Source organism: Chrysochloris asiatica, unplaced genomic scaffold, assembly GCF_000296735.1.
Source record: "Chrysochloris asiatica unplaced genomic scaffold, ChrAsi1.0 scaffold00490, whole genome shotgun sequence".
NCBI lineage: Eukaryota > Metazoa > Chordata > Mammalia > Afrosoricida > Chrysochloridae > Chrysochloris > Chrysochloris asiatica.
The window spans coordinates 969,192-976,377 of NW_006409008.1; the positions used below are offsets into that span (position 1 = coordinate 969,192).

Genomic DNA, 7,186 nt, shown 5'->3' on the forward strand with positions numbered 1-7,186 from the left:
CCATATAAAGTTAGCATTATTTTTAAAAAGCATGAATGCAACATAAACTGATAAAAAAAAAAAAAAGTAATTGGACCTGATTGTGCCTGGAGCAACCCCTGAGGGCAGGTCCTTGGGGTGGCCCAGCCATCCCCCCACACAGTGTGAAGTAAAGCACACACTGACAGTGCTCAAGGACAGGAGGGTGGGTCAGGGACAGGGATGCTGGGCCCTCCCTTCCACCATTCAGGGGAACAAACCCTGTTTGGTAAAGGCTCCTGGCATCATAGTCCACAGCCAAAGCTATGTTGGAGTCTGAATGCAGGCCAATGAGAGCAGATGGACGCAGGCCAGGCTCACAGGGCCGGAAGGGATAGAGGGGCAGGGTGAGGTGAGATCGGGCAGGAACCAGGGCACCCAGTCTGAGACTATCCTGGGCCACCTAAGGAAAAGGAAACGTTCACAGTAATGGTAACAAAAGGCACAGTGGAGGCCGAGTTGGGAGAAGGCAGCAGCCTCAAGACCTTGGACAACAGAACCCACCCCAAGAGATGAGAAGGGGCTTAGGTCTAAGGTGGGAAGCCTAAGAACCAGTCTGGACCAGGGACACATACTCTGAGAAAGGGGGCTTCACTCCCCCAAGAGACATGTCCTTATTGGCTGTCGTACTGGAGTCGTGCCCCCCCCCTCCTGGGGATCTTGGGGGTATGAGTGGAATGTCCTAAAGCCAGCACCTAATGGCAGGCGGGTCATCACTGCCCCATGGACAGTGGCTACAGCCCAGGGAGCCCAGAAAGTCAGTGCAATACTTGGTCACACTTCTCGCAGAAGCGGCTGGTGAAGGCGAAGCAGGTGAGGTACTCGACTCAGGGCCAGTCGATGGGATAGACATAGAGCCAGATGACCAGAGAGGCAAAGAGGCCAGCGAAGATAGCAGGGACACCAGGACGAGGGCACACTTCTAGTACTTGTCACTGGTTCCAAAAGTGATGTAGGGCAGGAAAGCGAAGGCCAGCAGCAGGCCACTGAGAAAGCCAAAGATGTGGGCAATGTTGTCAATCCAGGGCAGGAGGCCACAGATGAACAGGAAGAGTCCCAGGGCTGACAGGTTCAGGAAGGCCTTCCAGGGCCGTCCCAGCAGCTGCCACCTCTGCAAGAGCTCCACGAAGAGGTAGGCAAGGAGGCCAAACTGGGAACCGGCAGGGACCACCTGAGGGCAGGCGGCTGCATCCCCACCAGGATGGAGCACTGGGACCCCAGACATCCTGTGAGCCTCCCAGGGGTGTTGACCCTGAGGCTGAGAGACCAAGGGAGCTTCCAGGCTACATCCAGCCCTCCAGCAGACGCTGAGTGCCTGCTGTGTGCCGAATGCCAGATGCGAATCAGACAAGCCTGCTCCAGCTGCTGCTGATGGGCTGGGGACAAACACTGAACCAGCAGACAAAGGGTGAGGCAGGACCAGTCAACTTGCCCTGGGCTTCCATCCGGGATGCTGAGGTTTTGGAAATAAAAAGCAGTGGTGGCTGCACAATGTTTTGAACATAACTAACGTCACTGAATTGTAGCCTTGTTGTTCACTGCTGTCGAGTCAGTTCCAACCCATAGCAACCCTCTATAGGGTTTCTGAAGAGCAGCTGGTGGGGTTAAACCTACAACTGGTAGTTCAGACTGACCTTTTGGCCAAGTGTTTTATCTTGTGCCATGCTTCTTGTTGTTGTTAAGTGCCATCGAGTCAATTCCGACCCATAGCGACCCTGTATACGGTTTCCAAGGAGCAGCTGGTGAGCTTGAACCACTGACCTTGCAGTTCAAACGACTTTGCAGTTTGACGCATTAGCCCACAGCGCCACACCTTAGAAATGGTTAATTAAAATGGTTAAGTTTTATGCTATTTATGGAGTACTGGTGTGGTGCTATAGGATAAGCACTAGATTAATAACCACAAAGTTGACAGTTCAAACCCACCAGCTGCTTCTAGGAAACCCTATACAAGGTCACGATGAGTCAAAACAGGCTCAACAGCACTCAACAACAACAATGTCACTGAGTTGTACATTTAAAAATGGTTAAAATGGTTTTATGTTATCTATCTCTTACCACAATAAACTGTTCTTTCTGGACATTGGCAATTTCATGTTGCTTAGCCTCTTAAGCCAGAACTTAACAACAACGCGATTATACAAGAGCCCTGGTAGCACAGTGGTTAAGTGCTTGGCTGACAACCAAACCCACCAGTCATTCCATAGGAGAAAGATGGGGTAGTCTGTTCCTGTAAAGATGATAGCCTTAGAAACCCTGTTGGGCTAAAGAGCTCTGGTAGCGTAGGGGTTACAAGCCGGGCTGCCAACCTCAAAGTCAGCAGTTCGAAACTACCAGCTCTTCCACGGTAGAAAGATGAGGCATTCTGCTCCCATAAAGATTTACAGCCTTGGAACTGACTCCATGTTACTTAACAGCAACAACATAGGGTTGCTATGAGTTGGAATTAAGACAACAGCAATGGATGGGAACAGAAAGCATGAAGGGTAAAGAGACAGTGAGAGGCAGTGGTCAGGGAAAGACATTCTGGGGTGACATCTTAGCATAGGGGGAGGGGTCAGGGATCTTGGTGACTAAGGAGGCTGAACTATTCCCTCTCGGGTGATTAATCCCCTGGCTTAGTGTCCATCCACGACTAAGCCGGCAGGAGAATGAAAGAGACAGGCTCAGTGCCCTGACAGATCTCGGGTAGGCAGGAGAAGCATGGGCCCTGGTCAGCACAGCTGTTTTCTCCCAGGGGTCTCCCCATAGGCCACCAAGCTTCAGACTGGGAAGTCCCAACCTGCCCACCACGAATCCCTACCTCTTCCGGGTAAGGCATGAAGATGGTGCTGGCGAGGTTGCCAGTGATACCGCTGAGGATGAAGATGATGGAGATGCGGTGCTAGCCGCCCAGCTTCTCCAGGTCCTGTAGAATGGTCATCTGGAAGACCACCGACATCAGGCAGTGCACCACACCAGCGTGTAGGAACAGAGACAGCCAGAGCTGGTAGAACTGATCGGGGACTTCGGGGTTGAGAAAGGGCAGCAGTCCACACACCTTGTCCAAGCAGTGCACCTGGGAGCAGAGCCTGGCTCCCTCTTGGAAATAGCTGTGCATGAACTCACAGTACTCTCGCGTAGTGATCTCACAGCTGCCCTTGGTGTCAATGCAGCATGGGCAGCCCTTGATCTGGCAGTCCATCTGTATGAAGCCTGTGTGGTTGTTCCTAGGCTGCTTGGTGCAGATAGGCCACTTCATTACTGGAAGCTGGCTCTTCACAGGTTCTGGGGTCCTGGTGACACAAGGCCCCTGATGCTCACTTCTGGCCCTGGTCAGACTTGTCCATGAGGGGCCCAGTGTCATCTTGTCACTTGACAAAAGTAGCCAGAGTCTCCGAGCAGTCCTTTGGCTGCATCTGGATGCAACCCGAGTGGTCCCAGCAGCCTAAGTGCTTTCTGTTCCAGCTTCTGCTCCCGCTGCATCAGCTGCTCAATCTGCTGGTCCTTGCGGATGCAGGGAAAGAACTTGGCACCCAGGTGAATCGGGTCAACCAAGCTGGGGCCAATCCGGAAGTTCTCCTGCTGGATGTACTTGACACACTCTCCTCAGCACGAGCTGGGCGATGACGTGCATGGTAAAGCCCACGGGTGCAATGCCATAGATGCAGATGACTAGCAGCGTGATGATGATGTGAACCAAGGTCAGCCAGTAGGTGAAGTATGGCTCTTGGCTGTCAAAGCTTTCCAGCTGCCTCTGCACTGTGCTGCTGATGCTGTGCAGGTAGCTGTGATTCAGCCAGTTAACCACCACGCCCAGGCCGTAGTATCACTTCTTCCTGTGGAAAGCAAAGTGCTTCACCTTAGAGACAATGCGCTTGCCTCGCTGGGCTGCTAGCACTGGGGTGCAGCCCTACTCCTTCAGAAGGATCTGCACCCCCTCGGGGGAGACCCAGGAGGCTGACTGTGGGATCCCTTGGAAGTAGTTGGAAGAAAGGGGGATTCAAACACATCATCGGGCATGGAACTCATTTCTTCCTTATTAAAAAAGGACGAGTCGAAGGTGTCTACCCCATCAACCATGTCCTAGTCCAGGAAGCTGGGGTAGGCAAAGCTGCGCTTGACCGGGCGGTGCTGCTGTCCAGTGGTGTCCAGCACTGAGCGTTCCTTGAACAGGGCAGCCTCAGCATGGAAACTCATGTGAGCCACGGGCATTCTCTTGCGGTGAGATAGGTGGGAATAGCTGGAGCGGATGCTGGTGAATGAGGTGACGGACAGGAACCCCCGGGGGTCAGCGGTGGGTGCGGGGCTGGGCCCGTCCATTTCATCTCATCAGGGTGGCGGAAGGCCCAGCCAAGGGCCAGTGAGTCCACCCATAATCTTGGGCATCTTGCAGGCTTTGGGAGACTAGGTGCCCTGGAAGGAAAGCACCTCCTGGCTAGCAGCTCCAGGTCACGCTGGCATGAGGCCTTCAGCTTGCCGTAGCGCACACTGCAGTGGTGCAGGCTCTGGCACTTCCAGTTGTGCCGCTTCCCTTCCCAGTCACCGCTGACCCTGAACCACTGAGCCATACCCTTCTGAATGCTCTGGGACAGGGAGGCCTGTCGAAGCCAGGACGCTTCTCTGTGCTGCTCTCGGGCCATCGTCCCTGCAGTTTCTGCAGGCTGACGCTCTTCAAGTAGGCAGGATTCTTGGGTCTCTCGGGCAGCATGTTGACATGCTCGCCTGGGGTTGGGGTGTCGACTGGCAGGATGGTGATGGACAGGTTAGGTGGCTTCCAGCTTGCAGAATGTGCCTTTGGGTTGTTTAAATGATTATATGTTCCTGAGTGCTTTTGTGTACATCCTCAAAATTTTGAAAAATAGAGGAACAGAAGCAAATATTGTTGAATGATGATGCACGGAGGGGACTGTAATCATTGCAATGAAGCAATGAGTGTAAAACCAATGTTTTCCAATGTAAACAATCACTCAAGTCACAATAAAAACTTGAAAAATAAATACATTAAAAATTAAATATTTTAAAAATGTATAGCCATAGTGCTCCATAGAAATGAGAATAGTAAGATTTTTGACAAAAAATACATACATTTATATATATATATTTATAACTCCACATCTTTGCTAGTTTCATTATAATACTCGACTTTGTTTTCTCAAGCTGCTCTTTGAAATATTCTGTACTGGTAACTGCAGCATGCATGGCAAGCGCTGAGAAGCTGAGGCCCAAGGACAACATGGACAAAAATCTGGTCTTTGGGCCCTCCTTGGACTTGCTGGCCATGGACCCTGAGGGCCCAGGAAGTGACCCCCTCGTGGTCCCAGGTTCATGGCTTTGGCGAACTCACTGTTTGGCCACCTCTATGCAATTTTCTTTAATTGTACTTTTGTGCATTCTGTACTTGTTCTTTATGCTCTTAACTCCGGTAATTGTAGTTTCTGGGAAAATAATTGTTTTCAGTAATAATACGCACGTTTTGGTCAATGGCTCTCATGTAAATGAAGTTAATATATAATCTATAATTGCTTGCTTGAACTTTTTTACAGAAATAAGAATTTTAGGATATTAGGTAAATCATGATGTACTCAAAAATATGTTAAGGACAAATCTGTGAATCATCATGTTCTGTATCACTTGAGTAATCTTGTGTCCTGTTTTAAATGAATAACCACATTTTTGTCATTATTGTCTTTTGTGTCAATTTCCTTCTTTTGACAATAAAAGACTGTGCTTCAGCTAGCTCGGTGTGCTAGCTTGCCTGAGAACATGCATCAAACATGTGTGTCTTTCTTCTTTGAGTTTAATCTATTTCTTTCGCCTACCAGATTTCCCACTCACGTTAAAACCCCACGCTTCGTCGAGGCACTCCTTTGTTGAGGCAGGACCCCGACATAGGACCCCTGACAATTCTGTTCAGTTCTTTTATTTCTTAGTTTATTCCATTTGCTGTAGCATCTCTGTACTAGAGAGAACATTTCAGAGTGCTTTCTGACATCTATTTGGGTCTTTCTTTCTTTTCTTCTTCATAATCTTTTTACTTTCTTCCTCTATGATGTTCTTGATGTCATCCCACAACTCTTCTCGTCATAAGTCATTAGGATCTATTGCATTAACTATTTCCTTAAGATGTTCTGTAAATTCAGGTGGGTTATTTTCATGGTCAAATTCTGGCTCTGACGAACTTGTAAACTTTCATATGAGCAATTAGATGGCCTTGTTTTGGCTAATGATATAGAGCAAATATACAGAAATTAAAAATTACTAGTTGTTACCAGAAATGCAAAGGAGTATAAAAAACAGGAGATTTTACTTAGGGGGCAGTAAGTTTATATTAATGATGGTGGAATCATTCAGAAAAGAATAGGAAAAATGGAAGTACAACTTCACAAATGTAATTAATGTCACTGAACTATGCATATAGGCTATACCGAATTCGTGTATGCTTTGTTGTATATGTTTTCACCACTATTAAATATAAAACTTGCTTAGGATAGGAAATGCATATACTAGGTTTTAAGAGTCAATGCTTCTGGAGAAGCAGAATTGGGGAAGTTCATTTTAAACACATATGTATTTTATTGTTTGCATTTTTTACAATAAATACTAATTTAAAAATTGAAGATAAACTTTTATAACTCGCCTATCAAGGAGCTCTGGTAGCATAGTGGTTACGAATCGGGCTGTGAACCTTAAGGTCGGCAGTTCGAAGCTACCAGCTGTTCTGTGGGAGAAAGATGAGGCATTCTGCTCCTGTAAAGATTTACAGCCTTGGAAACCCTGTACAGGGTTGCTATGAGTCGGTTCTGACTCCACGGCACATAACCACCACCATCAATGTTTAAGGAGCTCTGGTAACATAGTGGTTATGAATCGGGCTGTGAACCTCAAGGTCAGCAGTTCGAAATTACCAGCTGCTCTGCAAGAGAAAGATGAGGCTTTCTGCTCCTGTAAGATTTATAGCCTCAGGGAACAAGTCCTTACAGCAAGAATCATTCCCACACCCTCCACACACAGAGTAGACAGGGATGGGCAACTTGGACATTGACTACCCAAAATGGGGGGTGGGGGGCTACAAAGGAAAGAAGTGACTGGCTTATAAGCTTTCAAGAGGGAACCTAGATCCAGAGGGCCTGGAGGAAGGTAGAATCTCCAGTGAGTAGTATTCAATCTGACTAGGCGGGGCTGATGC

At 48.5% G+C, this 7,186-nt stretch overlaps 2 pseudogenes; one reads left to right on the plus strand and one right to left on the minus strand.

The window, feature by feature from the left end:
• Positions 1–776: 776 nt before the first annotated feature.
• LOC102835942 lies at positions 777–5,890 on the minus strand (annotated as a pseudogene).
• A 476-nt stretch (positions 5,891–6,366) lies between these two features.
• Positions 6,367–7,186, plus strand: part of LOC102836318 — a 23,314-nt pseudogene continuing 22,494 nt past the window's right edge.